This window comes from Lutra lutra, chromosome 7 (genome assembly GCF_902655055.1).
Source record: "Lutra lutra chromosome 7, mLutLut1.2, whole genome shotgun sequence".
Classification (NCBI taxonomy): Eukaryota; Metazoa; Chordata; class Mammalia; order Carnivora; family Mustelidae; genus Lutra; species Lutra lutra.
The window spans coordinates 45,118,357-45,133,655 of NC_062284.1; the positions used below are offsets into that span (position 1 = coordinate 45,118,357).

At 40.7% G+C, this 15,299-nt stretch overlaps 1 protein-coding gene across 15 annotated transcripts in view; it reads right to left on the minus strand.

Annotated features, from left to right (window-relative positions):
• Nucleotides 1–10,589, minus strand: part of CSNK1G1 (casein kinase 1 gamma 1) — a 193,981-nt gene extending 183,392 nt beyond the window's left edge. For 2 of the 15 annotated variants that reach the window (XR_007128515.1, XR_007128514.1), the window contains exon 1: nucleotides 3,774–3,819. The gene's annotated coding sequence lies outside the window, so the exon portion shown is untranslated. Of the gene's footprint in view, nucleotides 1–3,773; nucleotides 3,840–10,416 lie in introns of those variants that run through there. The other 13 variants (XM_047735794.1, XM_047735795.1, XM_047735798.1 and 10 more) reach the window with 10 other exon arrangements.
• Between the last annotated feature and the right edge of the window lie 4,710 nt (nucleotides 10,590–15,299).

A 15,299-nucleotide genomic window follows, 5' to 3' on the forward strand; every position in this document is an offset into this window, starting at 1 on the left:
GAATGAACCCTAAGCTACTATGGACTTCCGGTGATTATGATGTGTCAATAGAGTTCATTAAATGTGTCAATTTGTTCATCAACTGTAACAAATGTACCACTCTGGTGGAGAGGATGGGGGAGGCCATACACATATAGTGCAGAAAGTTTATGGGAAATCTGTTTTCTTCCTTTCAATTTTGTTGTGAACCTAAACTGCCCTTAAACAATAGTCTTTGGGGGCACCTAGGTGGCTCAGTCGGTTAAGCATCAGACTCTTGGTTTCAGCTCAGGTCATGATCTCAGGGTCATGGGATGGAGCCCCAAGTAGGCCTCTGTGTTCAGCGGGGAGTATGCTTGAGGATTCTCTCCTTCTCTCCCTCCTTCTGCCCCTAGCCTTGCTTACTACACATGTACATGCTCTCTTTCTTGAATAAATAAGTAAATCCTTAAAAAATAAAATAAAATCTTTTTAGGGGGCACCTGGCTGGCTCTGTCAATAGAGCATGCAACTCTTGATCTCGGGGTTGTAAGCTGGAGACCCACACTGGGTACAGAGATTACTTAAAAATAAAATCTTTAGAAAAAGTCTTTCTTAAAAATACCACATTAACATTTTTTGAGTAGAAACACTTTTATAAAACAATTGAACATTCTTGTGCAAAAATATCAACAGACACACGGTCCTTAAACCTTTCATAAAAATTAGCTCAAAATGGATCTTTTTTGTTGTTTTTTTTTTAAAGATTTATATATTTGACGGAGAAAGAGAACAGGAGAGCACAAGCAAGGGGAGCAACAGAGACAGAGGGAGAAGCAGGGAGCCTGACGTGGGACTCAATTCTAGGACCCTAGGATCACCACCTAAGCCGAAGGCAGCCACCTAACCAACTGAGCCTCCCAGGTGCCCTCAAAATGGATCTTTTTAAAAAACTGACCTGAGAATTTAGTGTAAAATGTAAAACTATAAAAACTCTTGAAGATCACATAGAACAAATGTATATAACCTTGAGTTTGGCAATGAGTTTTTAGATGCTCATACTCAATGAAAGAAAAGTTGATAAGGTGGACTTCATTAGAATTTAAAACTTTTATACTACGAAAGACAAGAGAATAAAGAGACAAACCACAGATTGGAAAAAAAAAAACATTTGCGGGACGCCTGGGTGGCTCAGTTGGTTAAGCAGCTGCCTTCGGCTCAGGTCATGATCCCATCGTCTTGGGATCGAGTCCCACATCGGGCTCCTTGCTCAGCAGGGAGCCTGCTTCTCCCTCTGCCTCTGCCTGCCATTCTGTCCGCCTGTGCTCGCTCTCTCTCCCTCTCTCTCTCTGACAAATAAATAAATAAAAATCTTTAAAAAAAAAAAAAATTTGCAAAAAACAACATCTATAAAAATATTTGCAAAAAACCGTATCTGATTCTTAACCAACTGAATGAGCCACCCAGATGCCCCCATCTTGTTGCTTTAGAAGAAAAAATTAAATTGGGGACTCTGTGATAGACCAACCAATTGTGTGGAACTTAATATGGAGTATGGATCCCTTTAGATGGGAACTGGCAATAGTCTTATTTCAACAGTTTAAGGAGCATGGATTTTCCCTAATACAACCCTTAAGGCTTATGATTGCTTTTAAAATTAAATCTTATTTATGGAAACAGTTCCATCTTTCTGTTTAGAGAACTATAAAAATTAATTATATCCTGTACACGTGTACGTACTTGTGTGTAAAGAGAGGTAGGAGAAACATCTTATCACTCACTACATTGTTTTCAATTTTCTTAAAGAGAATTCTTCCTTGTATAATTGGTGCTAAATAAATGTTTGATGTATTGTGTCTACAAAGAAAAAAAAACCGTATCTGATAAAAATGTGTATCCAAATTAAACAACAGTTAAAACTCAACAATAAGAAAAAAACAACCCAATTTAACGGACAGAAGAGTGAACAGTCACCTCACCAAAGAAGATATGAAGATGGCCAATAAGCATGGTGCTCAACATTTTATGTCATTAGGAAACTGCAAATTAAAACACGTATCAGACAGGGCACCTGGGTGGCTCAGTGGGTTAAGCTTCTGCCTTCAACTCAGGTCATGATCCCAGGACCCTGGGATGGAGCCCCACATCAGGCTCTCTGCTCAACAGGGAGCCTGCTTCTCCCTCTCTCTCTGCCTGCCTCTCTGCCTACTTTTGCCTACTTGTGATTTCTCTCTCTGTCAAATAAATAAATAAATAAATCTTAAAAAAATAAAATAAAAATAAAACACATATTGGAATGGCTAAAGTACAAAAAACTGATCATACCAATTCTGGCAAGGATGTAGAGCAATAGGAATACTCATTCATTGCTGATGGGAATGCAAAATGATAAAACCACTTTGGAAGACAGTTTGGCAGTTTCCTATAAAATTAAATATATGGGGCGCCTGGGTGGCTCAGTGGGTTAAGCCGCTGCCTTCGGCTCAGGTCATGATCTCAGGGTCCTGGGATCGAGTCCCGCATCGGGCTCTCTGCTCAGCAGGGAGCCTGCTTCCTCCTCTCTCTCTGCCTGCCTCTCCATCTACTTGTGATCTCTCTCTGTCAAATAAATAAATAAAATCTTAAAAAAAAAATTAAATATATGTTTACCATATAATCCACCAATCAAGCTCCTAGGCATTTACCTATAGGAGCTATCAAGCCACAAAAAGACATGGATAAACCTTAAATACATACAACACAAAGAGTAAACCTTAATAAGAAATAGTGTGTTACAGTTAATAATAATGTATCAATATTATACATTAATTGTAACTAATGTATCATACTAACACAAGATGTTAATAATTGGGGAAATGGATGGGATGTAGTTTTGTGGATATGGAAATATGGAATTCTACCTGCTCAATTATTCTGTAAATTTAAAACTGTTAAAAAAAATAAAGTCTTAATTAAAAAAAAAAAAACAAAAAACTGGGGGGCGCCTGGGTGGATCAGTGGGTTAAAGCCTCTGCCTTCGGCTCAGGTCATGATCCCAGGATCCTGGGATCGAGCCCCACATCGGGTTCTCTGCTCGGCAGGGAGCCTGCTTCCTCCTCTCTATCTCTGCCTGCCTCTGCCTACTTGTGATCTCTATCTGTCAAATAAAATAAATTTTAAAATCTTCAAAAAAAAAAACAACAGGTATCTGTGGATAGGAGATATTATTACTTTAGGCTACAGAAATTTGAGAACAGTGAAAGAAATTAAATTAAATCAAATTTAAATCTATTTAAATTTTTTAAATAATTAACTTTAAACCCCTTGCCTTTTTCCTGGCATTAGTCATACCCCTGCTCACTACCACCTACATGAAAGAGTAACATCTAAGAAATGGAAAAAAATCCAGCTAAGAAGCTGCTTGACCACAGCTATGGTTAGCAATTCAGCCTGAAGAACTAAAATGAAATCTGGTGATTACCATGGACACTACACACACACACACACACACACCAAAAAACTTAAAAAACATTTTCACACCACTCATTAATGCCAGCAGACAATATGTATCAGTATATGTATATATGTATATGTGTGTATCTACATACATATATGTATATGTGTATGTACGTGTGTGTGTATATATATATATGTATAAACAAGAAAAATGTAAATGTACAGTACTTTCATTCAGAGGCCCATAAGTCCTCAACACCCCTTTTTCTACATTAGAAAACGTAAACTACAGAAATCAGTGTGCATCCAATGCTATATTATTCCTTGGAAATTTTATATGTCATTTTAATGAAGAAACTATAGCATTTTGACAGGCTTACCCAGCACCCAGAGGTGTAGCACCAAGTTGTCTTTGGTGGCAAAGGCAAAGGCTACCTGTTCACTCAGCTTCTCTGGCCAAGGCAAAATCCAAGAGAATATTCCTTTCCCCAGTATGTGTATGCCTCCATTGTGATGGGTGAGCAATTATTAAAGAACAATTCCCATCCCTGACACCCCAGCCCTTGCCACAACTACACTGCCCACTTGGAGCTTCTGGTGAGGAAGAGACTACAGGAGTATCAGGACAGGCCATTAGTCTTCCTATAATATCAGAACATTTCTGCTGCAGACAAAGCATGGTGCTCTTCTATCCAGATTGCTCTCTCTTCAGTCCATTTCTAAGAGACCACGCTAGTAGTATTTTATAGTTTCTCAAAGATGCCTGAGTGTTTCTAGTCTATGCCAGGTGCCAACTACTGTAACCTGAACAAATAATGGTCTTTTCCAGCTCAGTAAACCCAAAAGCCTATTCTCAGGATTTACTAAGATCCAAACTGAAAAATCCAAGTATGTGGCCTATGAACTATATGGTGCCATTTAGATGAAAATAATAGCAAATGGCATATGGTAAGGCAAAACTCCCTACTGAAAGATTAAATTTAAGTGGACTTACCACTAAATACAAAAAATCCTCAGCAAAAGCTTCTCTTCTAGATATAACACGAGAGAATAAAAGATTTATTCTGTATCTCCATAATCCTTTTTTTTTTCCTTTTTTTAAAGATTTTATTTATTTAGAGAGAGAGAGAGATCACAAGTAGGCAGAGAGGCAGGCAGAGAAAGAGGAAGGGAAGCAGGCTCCCTGCTGAGCAGAGCCCGATGCGGGGCTCCATCCCAGGACCCTGAGACCATGACCTGTGCCAAAGACAGCGGCTTAACCCACTGATCCAGCCAGGCGCCCCTCCATAATCCATTTTTAAAGCAACTTCCAGCAACAAGTGTTGACAAAAATGGTTTAAGTGAATGATGACAAAGATGACTCCCTAATGTTCATATAGTTTAAAATGACTTACTTTTAGCCGTTGTCTGTGTAACAATATAAAATATAAAAATTCAAGTTCTTTTAGTTACATGTTCACTGATACAGCCGAAATTACATAATCTAAATCTACTGAGGATCTTTATTTTTTTAAAATAATCTGATGAATTCAAAGCCATAAAACATGAAGGGGTGAGGGAATAAGGAATCTGAAACAGATGGCATCTGATTTTTTTCCTGAGTCCATCTTGAACACAATCCCAATAATGTCAAGATCCAATTTAGCTCTCCAAATAAGTAATCCACAAAAACTTAAAATTGTAATTCTGAAGTAATTTCATTTTTTTACCCTCCCAGCTTCTCAAAGTTTCTAATTAGGCAGAAATGAGTACAGATAACTTAGATGTTAAAAAGAGAAAAACTATCATGCCACAAATTCTGAAGTTCTTTCATGAAAATCTACTTCCTTATCTAAAGCCACTGAAAAGCAATTTCTACCAAGACTGATGATATTAAAATCTGTCTGTGATATCAGCCTTTTTCTTCTTTATACAGTTACAGTGATTATTTATCCTTAATAGAGACCAAATCATATCTTCAGAAAGCAATATACTTGTAAAAAAGCAACAAGCTCTGGAAGACTACTCATTTGGTTTGAATAAAGCACTACTTGGCATTTTTTAAACATTTCCACAGTAACTCTTTCACTACCAATTTGGCAACACAGTAAAATTAACTGTACTTTGTTCCTTATATGTTTCCAGCATATGGTATATAAATCTTCCAATTTTTCCTAAATTTTTTTTTTATCATTCAAGAGATGCAATAGTAAAGAAACATTTAGTCATTTTTAGATTTCCTGACAAACAAATTCCAAAACTAACAACTGCAAAGATCCCTAGAAGGGCCACATACTTTGAGTGGAAAAGGTCACTGAGAAAAGTGCCCCAATGGTCTCTAATGCTGCCTACTATTTAGGTAGACATTTTTCCTCTAACAGCTAGTATCCTACCTCATATCCCAAAGTAAATTTAATTTAGTAATAAAGTTCTATCAGAATATAGGGGGGAAATGGGAGCTTCTGATAGCTTTACCAAAGCAAGATAATACAGCCTCAATTTTAAGGTCCAAAAGACGATTAAAAATGATGATCCAGAGAAACACAGCTAAAAGCTTACGTATACACTGAAGGGTTTATACAAAAAAAAAAAAAAAAAAAACAACTTTATACTCTTAGAAAAGCCATTTAGAAACCTGAATAATCTTACCAAAAAATCTGTTTAAGTGTAGCAAAAATATAATTTCAACTCTTTAAAAATATTCTTTGGGGCGCCTGGGTGGCTCAGTTGCCTTCAGCTCTGGTCATGATCTCGGGGTCCTGGGATCGAGCCCCGCATCGGGCTCGCTGCTTGGTGGGGCACCTGCTTCCTCCTCTCTCTCTGCCTGCCTCTCTGCCTACTTGTGGCATCTGTCTGTCAAATAAATAAATAAAATCTTTAAAAAATAATAATAATAATATTCTTTTTTTTTTTAAGGATTTTATTTATTTATTTGACAGAGAGAGATCACAAGCAGGTAGAGAGGCAGGTAGAGAGAGAGGAGGAAGCAGGCTCCCCGCAGAGCAGAGAGCCCGATGCGGGGCTCGATCCCAGGACCCTGAGATCATGACCTGAGCCGAAGGCAGCGGCTTAACCCACTGAGCCACCCAGGCGCCCCAATAATATTCTTTAATAATTCAAAATATAGGGACACCTGGGTGGCTCAATGGGTTCAAGCCTCTGCCTTCGGCTCAGGTCACGATTCCAGGGTCCTGGGATCAAGCCTCACATCGGGCTCTCTGCTCAGCCTGCCTCTCTGCCTACTTGTGATCTCTGTCAAATAAATAAATAAATCTTTAAAAAAAAAATTCAAAATATACCCATTTATTAATTTGACCAATATTTACTTGGTGCCTGTTTTAAGCAGCTGCGGTGGTGAATAAAATTTAACATAGTATCTCTACCTCAAAGAGCATGCAATATAGTTGGATAGTTTTATTTAAAAAAAGAAAGTTCAACTCTGTGTAAAAGACAGAAATATGGGAAAGAAATATATTTGAAATTTCTTTCAAAATATGCAAAACCTATAAACCTCCCTAAAAAGCGATACTGAATTACAAACTTTATTCCCACTTTTGACAGAAAAAAATCTTATTAAAGTTATTTGACTTTTCTTTAAAAGATTTTATTTATTTATTTGACAGAGAGAGAGATCACAAGTAGGCAGAGAGGGAGGGAGAGAGAGAGTCCCTGCTGAGCAGAGAGCCTGATGCGGGGCTTGATCCCAGGACCCTGAGATCACAACCTGAGCCGAAGGCAGAGGCTTAACCCACTGAGCCACCCAGGCGCCCATGACTTATATTTTGAGTATGAAGTATATTTAAAAATTAAAAATTACTGGCTACAAGTTACATAAAAAAGCAAACACTATTAGTTGATAATCTGACATAATAGGTTACATATAACTGTATCATTTTAAATTTATAAAATGAGGGGCGCCTGGGTGACTCAGTGGGTTAAGCCTCTGCCTTAGGCTTAGGTTATGGTATGGGTTCCTGGGATCAAGCCCCGCATTAGGCTCTCTGCTTGGTAGTGAGCCTGCTTCTCCCCTCTCTGCCTCCTCTCTGCCTACTTGTGATCTCTCTCTCTCTCTCTCTCTCTCTCTGTCAAATAAATAAATAAATAAATAAAAATAAAATCTTTTTAAAAAATAATTTATAGAATGAATATAAAAACTTATTATTCTTAGATTTAGTTCTATATTCTCATCATGAATGATTTAAAAGCAGAAATTCATTCCATTTTCATTTGTTTTACAGAATTTTATACAAAAGAATTCTGCAAGTAGCAACACCTAGGTGACTCAGTTGGTTAAGCATCTGCTTTTGGTTCAGGTCATGATCCCAGGGGCCTCACATCCGGTTCCCTGCTTAGGAGGGAGTCTGCTTATCCCTCTCCCTCTGCGTCTCTCTCCAGCTTGTACTCTCTCAAATAAATAAATAAAATCTTTAAAAAAAAAATTCTGTAAGTATTGCTAATAGTTTAAGCCTAATTAAGATGAGTCATGCTACTGATGTTGATGTTAATCTATTACAACTACTTTCTATTTTATGCCCCAATTTTAATTCTCTTAAGAGACATATGAAGTTAATTAAACTTTATATAAGTTATATGAGTGGAAGTCATGAATTACTATATTGCACACCTGAAACTAATATAACACTGTATGTTAACTGGAATTAAAAACTTAAAAGAAAATATATATACATTACTATTTAAATTCTTTTAATCAATCTACACTATACAAACTACAAATCCGAGAAAAACCTTTGAAACAATGGTCACTTCAATAAATGCACATATTGTTCTCTCTTTTGTAGAGTTTAAAGCACCTACTAATAACTGAATTTCACGCCACTTATGGTAAATTTCTAGAAGCCACTGAAAGTCCTATTGTATACATATGTTTTTGCAATATTATCCAGTTCCCTTCCCATCCTGGGCTATGTTGACTGTGGAGATTAATAATAACTGATCTTTCAATTAGAAGGTGTTTACAGCGGTGCCTGGGTGGCTCAGATGGTTGGACGTCTGCCTTTGGCTTAAGTCATGATCTCCAGGTTCTGGGATCGGGCCGCATCAGGCATCCTGTTCAGTAAAGAGCCTGCTTCTCCCTCTCCCACTGCCTCAACCCTACTTGTGTGCTCTCTGTGTCTCTCGGTCTCTCAAATGAAAAAATAAAATCTTTAAAAAAAAAAAAAAAAAAGAAGGTGCGTACATTTAGGGACACCTGGTGGCTTGGTCGTTAAGCAGCTGCCTTCAGCTCCAGTCATGATCCCAGGGTTCTGGGAGGAGTCCCACATGGGGCTCCTTGCTCAGCGGGAGTCTGCTTCTCCCTCTGCCTGCTGTTCCCCTTACTTATGCACCCTCTCTCTCCCTCTGACAAATAGATACAATCTTAAAAAAAAAACAAAAACAAAAACAAAAACAAAACACTGTGGAAAGGGACTGCAGACTGACTATTTTTTTAAAAAATGAAGGCACTTCCATTTAAAGTGCACTGTTACTTAATTTTTTCTTTTAAGAAGACTCCACGTGGGGCGCCTGGGTGGCTCAGTGGGTTAAGCCGCTGCCTTCGGCTCAGGTCATGATCCCAGGTCCTGGGTTCAAGCCCCGCATCGGGCTTTCCGCTCGGCGGGGAGCCTGCTTCCTTCTCTCTCTCTGCTTGCCTCTCTGCCTACTTGTGATTTCTCTCTGTCAAATAAATAATAAATAAAATCTTTAAAAAAAAAAAAAAAAAAAAAAAAAGAAGACTCCACGTGAGTGGAGTCCCACTCCGGGCTTGATCTCCATCCTGAGATCAAGACCTGAGCTGAGATCAAGAGCCACTGAGCCATCCAGGTGCCCCTAGAGTGGACTGTTATTTAAATACAATACACACACACACACACACACACACACTTACAATATTGGTAAAAATTTTAACTCATTTTACTTAGGAAGAAACTAAATCTCCAGTAGGTCCCATGACTTGCCCAAGGTCAACAACTAGCCAGTGGCACAGTCTGGGTTCAATCCCAGATTTACCTATCTCAAAGCCAATACTTCCACTTGACCACAATTATCTCCTTAAAAGATTAAGAGACAGGCTCAAAAGCTGAGGATCTTGTCTCTATGAACGTTCATGTATCTATTCTGAGCCATCTATCACCACACAGTACCTACAATTCAGTCGCTAATTAAAATATAAATGAAGAGGATCTTTCTGCTTCATTTAAACTAGGACAGGCATACTGACAGGTAAGAAAGAGATTGGAAAAGGAGGCTTGCCTCAACATGTCTCGCCTAGACCTCTACATCTATATGGTCCCCCCCCAGCCTATTTTTTATAAACATGCATATCTACCAAACAAAGCTATGACCGACTAGCCTGTAGTTTGATGCTTTTCCGTGTTGCACTTTTCGAAGACAATTTATACGAGATTTAACATCGAACTGGGAGACCTGGCTGAATGTGCCATTCTGGCACTTTCCAAATATCTCAAGTATCATTTAAGGGCAAAGAACCTCACCCTCTTTTTTACTCTGTGATGCTTGCCCACTTGATGGGTACAGCTCCGGTAGGACTCTGGGGCGAGAGTGCAGTAAAGGAAGAAGTGGGGGAAGCACACGGAAGTTGGGTGGAGGGAGGTCTCCTTACCCACTCTTCTGCCCTAGCTCCGCCAAGGGCGGCTCCCCGTGGTGCCCAGCCGACTCACAACCCCCACAACCCGTTGCTCTGTCTCAGAAGGGTAGGCAGGGGAAGCAAGGGACTGCCCCAACCACTCGAACAAGGTCCATTCTCCCCTTCTGGCCCGGGAGGATGCTCCCCCTTTCAGAGCGAATCCTCCAGGTGGCAAACTCCCGGTCCACTTCAGCCGAAGTCTTCTGCATCCGAAGGGGCGCCTCCCCCGCAACCTGGAGCTGGCCACCCGAAACTCCCCCAAGCGGTCTCGCCCAAACCCTCCATTCCACCCCCGCAACCCGCCACAGAAACACACGCCGGCCTGCGCCCCACCCAGGATCTCCGCGGCCCCCTCCCCAACCCGGAGAACGGCCCCCCGACCAGTCCCTACAGACACACACACTCTCAGGTTCCAGCCTCCCGGACCCCATCGAAGCCGGAGTGAGTACCTGGTCCGGCAGTGCTCCGAGGCTCAGATTGGGCGGGCGCGGTACCCTCCCGGAGGCGCCGAGTGCTTCTCCAGCCACCCGCAGGGGTGGCTTCTCTCTTTCCCAGGAGCGGGAGGGAGGAGAGGGGCGGGAGGGGAGGGGGAAAGCGAGGAGCGGAGGGCTGTAAGAGCCGAGCCGGAACCACTAGCGCTGGCCCCACCCTCGGCCCGGCGCAGAGCACCCTGGCGCTCCTGATAGGACAAACTTAAAGCAGGCAAAGAGAAAGGGACACCACCACTTCCGGGTCATCCCCACTACTGCCCCTCCCTAGCAACCGCGTGGGGTTGCTAAGCGGAAGTGCCTTCAAAGACAACCAACCCCATTTCTTCCGAAACTACCAGGAGGTAGCTCGGAGGGGCTACCTTTTTGGAAACACCCTCGTACCTTTCCCCCGTGGTTTTAGAAGGGACACACTCTTCGCCGTCAGAGACGCGGAGCCCAGCTTGCTTTTCCTTTCAACTGTAGTCCCCCCTCCAGCCCCCAGGCACTATATACACCTGCTCCCTCCCAACCTGAGTCCAGGCCAACCCATTGACTCCTCCTAAAGCTCTCTCTGGTCCCTCGTGGGAGTTTTCTTCTGGCGACTTAGCAAGCATCTCCCTCTTGTGGATTTTCAGTTATGTTTCAGCTGGGTTTAAAAAATCTTCAATGTTACAAAAGCTTTTTCATGGACTTCATTCACCTGTGACAGCCTCTGAAACCGAACGGTGAGAAAAGTTTTGTCTTCACCTACCTTTCTTTTGTGAGGATTACACATTTATGTACAATCTAGAAATAGCCTAGCTTAAATGGAAGGGAAAAACAAGGATTGGCTGTAAGTCGAGTAGAGCGATTTTGATCCTTAAAAAAAGGCCAAAAGAAGCCGGTAATCAAGCTAGGGAAAGACAACATTTAATCCTCTACTCAGAATAAACTTTCATACCGACACTGTGGACAAGAAAAATGTTGTGAGACCTCATTTACTCTTCTGTCGGGGTGATCTGAATTTTGAAGTTATTGGGAAAACTACTGGCTATGATAAAACCCAATATAATTAATCCTCTCTTTAGAAAATGACCCATACATTAGGACAGTTAAATATTCAGAAAAATGTAACTGGGAAATCAGAAAAAAATTAGTAAAAATCTTGGCTGGACTTTCTTATCTTGAATATGTTTAAAAGCAGTAAAACTTGAGTAGCTGCTGAATCTGTTCTCTATTCGATAGCAGTGAATGTACATGCAATTGCTGGCTCTGATTTTACTGGTCATGATAGCTTCTTAGTCACCAATATTGGACTGTTGTCCACCTCATCTGGGGCAGAGGAAATGAGCTTTGGTAACTTAAAAGAAAGAGCAGGACTGTTGGTTTCCTGTACACATGGAACAGCATTAAATTGATTCATCCTAGACAGTTTAGCAAAACCTGTAGGAAATCACTTGAAATTCAAATGTCAGTAGTAATTTAATTAGTCTAAAACATTTCAACTCTTCGGGGAGCCTGGGTGGCTCAGTGGGTTAAAGCCGCTGCCTTCAGCTCAGGTCATGATCCCAGAGTCCTGGGATCGAGCCCCGCATCGGGCTCTCTGCTCAGCAGGGAGCCTGCTTCCCTTCCTCTCTCTCTGCCTGCTTCTCTGCCTACTTGTGATCTCTGTCTGTCAAATAAATAAATAAAATCTTAAAAAAAAAAATTCTAAAACATTTCAACTCTTGCCATGGACATGCATACGTGTGGGAGTATGCACATAAAAATTTCAAATGGAATTTGAATACATCCACTGATTAATAGTTCTTTTAAAGGGATGCCTGGCTGGCTCAGTCAGTAGAGCATGCAAGTTCCAGCCCCAAGTTGGGTGTAGGGATTACTTAAAAAACAAACAAACAAACAAAGAAACCCACGTGGCAATAGGTCACAAGTAATAAACCTGTTACCATGACAAAATAGAGGATATTATTTCAATTGTCAACAGAATCAAAAATTTTTAAATTAGAAAATAAAACTATGAGTTCAATGAATAATGACTTATCTAAACTACCGTGGACTTAGATGTCGCTAAAAATCTTAAAAAGTGATATGGTAAATGTGTTCTATATAAATAAATATTTAATTGGGTAAAATTAATGGTTAAGATTTTTTAAAAGATTTTATTTGTCAGGGGGCGCCTGGGTGGCTCAGTGGATTGGGCCACTGCCTTCAGCTCAGGTCATGATCTCAGGGTCCTGGGATCGAGTCCCGCATCGGGCTCTCTGCTCAGCGGGGTGCCTGCTTCCCTCTCTCTCTCTCTCTCTCTCTGCCTGCCTCTCCATCTACTTGTGATCTCTCTCTGTCAAATAAATAAATAAAATCTTTAAAAAAAAAAAAAGATTTTATTTGTCAGAGAGAGCGAGCATGAGCAGGGGGAAGGGCCAGAGGCAGAGGGAGAAACTCCCCTCTAAGGCTCCCAGAGAGGCTCCTCCACTAAGCACGGAGCCAGATGTGGGACTCAATCCCAGGACCCCAGAATCATGACCTGAGCTGAAGGCAGACCCCTAACCAACTGAGACACCCAGGCGTCCCACAATTAATTTTTAAGATTAAACGTGGTAGTAGCCAATATAGAAATGCAGGTTCCTGTGCATCATTCATTTTTCCAATTGCCTGAGGTAATAGGAGTTATAAAAGCATCCATTTAAATCCTCTCTTACTATAGTTTTGTGGTTTTGTTTTGTTTTGTTTTGTTTTTTTTAGTTACTCAGTTGCTTTTTTACAGTTGTATGACTGGCTCAACTACTAAATGGTCATATGACATACAGTTCTATCATTTTCTTTTTTTTAAAGAAAGATTTATTTATTTATGAGGGGCACCTAGGTGGCTTGGTTGATTAAGCGTCTGCCTTATGCTCAGGTCATGATTCCAGGGTCCTGAGATCAAGCCCGGTATCAGGCACCCTGCTCACCAGTGAGTTTGTTTCTCCCTCTTCCTCTGGCCCTCTTCCTGCTTGTGCTTGCTTTCTCTCCAATAAATAAATAAAAATCTTTTTAAAAAAAGATTTATTTATAAGAGAGAGAGAGAGAGAGAGAGCACATGTGAGTGGGGGGGAGGAGCAGAGAGAGAGAAAAAAAAATCTTCAAGCAGCAGGGGGTCTGACATGGGGCTGAATCCCACAACCCATGAGATCATGACCGAGCTGAAACCAAGAGATGCCTAACTGATTGAGCCACCCAGGTGCCCTATTACTCTATCATTTTCAGTATACTCATTGCTTGGAGATCTCTAAAGTTGTACAGCAAAATCCACATCTGAAACTAGCCATGTGGGTTTAACTACATTTTTAGGATTTTGTGAGCAGTACTAGAGGAATCCATATTCTTAATACGAACCATAATTAAGACAGTGCTCTCAGAACCTACTAGATCTCAAATGGCCTTCAAAGTCAGTACAGTAAGCACCCTTCATCCTGTAAATGAATACTGGACCTCCAGTCTTTTTGCCAATCTCTTCAAAGTTTTTTTTTCACTTTTTTAAATCGTCTCTTTTAGTCATTTAAGAAAATCAGGGTATCTAACGTTTATTTTTTAAAAACCTAGGGCACCTGGCTGGCTCAGTCAGAACATGTGACTCTTGATATCGGGGTCATGAGTTAGAGCCCCTCATTAATGTAGAGATCACTTTAAAAACAAGTAAATAGGGTGCCTGGGTGGCTTAGTGGGTTAAGTCCCTGCCTTCGACTCCGGTCATGATATCAGGGTCCTGGGATCTGGTCCGGCATCATCGGGCTCTCTGCTCAGCGGGGAACCTGCTTACGCCTCTCTCTCTGCCTGCCTCTCTGCCTACTTGTGATCTCTGCCTGTCAAATAAATAAATAAAATTTTAAAAAATAAATAAGTAAATTAAAATAAAATAAAAATAAGTAAATAACTTTTATTTATTTATTTTTAGATTTTATTTATTTATTTGACAGACAGAGATCACAAGTAGGCAGAGAAGCAGGCAGAGAGAGAGGAGGAAGCAGGCTCCCCGCTGAGCAGAGAGCCCGATGCGGGGCTCGATCCCAGGACCCTGGGATCATGACCTGAGCTGAAGGCAGAGGCTTTAACCCATTGAGCCACCCAGGACCCCCAGTAAATAACTTTTTAAAACAATAAAACCCAACACTGTTACTCAATAATATTTAAATATTCCTGAAGTAATTAATATTCAGATATACTTAGAGTTCCATTGGCATCTCCAAATATAAAAGATAACAAAACTAGGGGCACCAGCGTGGCTCAGTGGGTTAAGCCTCTACCTTCGGCTCAGGTCATGGTCTCAGGGTCCTGGGATTGAACCCCACATTGGGCTCTCTGTTCAGCAGGGAGCCTGCTTCCCCCCCCAACCCTCTGCCTGTCTCTCTGCCTACTTATGATCTCTCTCTGTGTCATATAAATAAATAAAATCTATAAAAAAAAAACGATAACAAAACTTGAGTCTATCAGTTAGTGAATACTTGGGATCAGTTGGGGAAGACATGTAGCCAAATTTGCCACTTAAATGCCTAAGCAATATACAACACAAAACCCACAGTTCCTAACACAAGGGACTTACAGAAACTCACTTAGGATACATGTGAAATAAACTATAGAATGTTTAGCCCTAGGAAGAGAAGCCTTAGGATATAACAGCTATCTTGAAATACATGAAGGTTGTAATGTGGAAGGAATAACTTGTTATGAGTTATTTCAAAGACAAAACCAAGAATAGAAGGAGGGCAGTTAGAGAAATTCAAAATTTTAATTCCCAACATTTTTCACAGTTAGAGTTGCCAATTAATAAAATAGTTCACCTAATGAACAGCTGT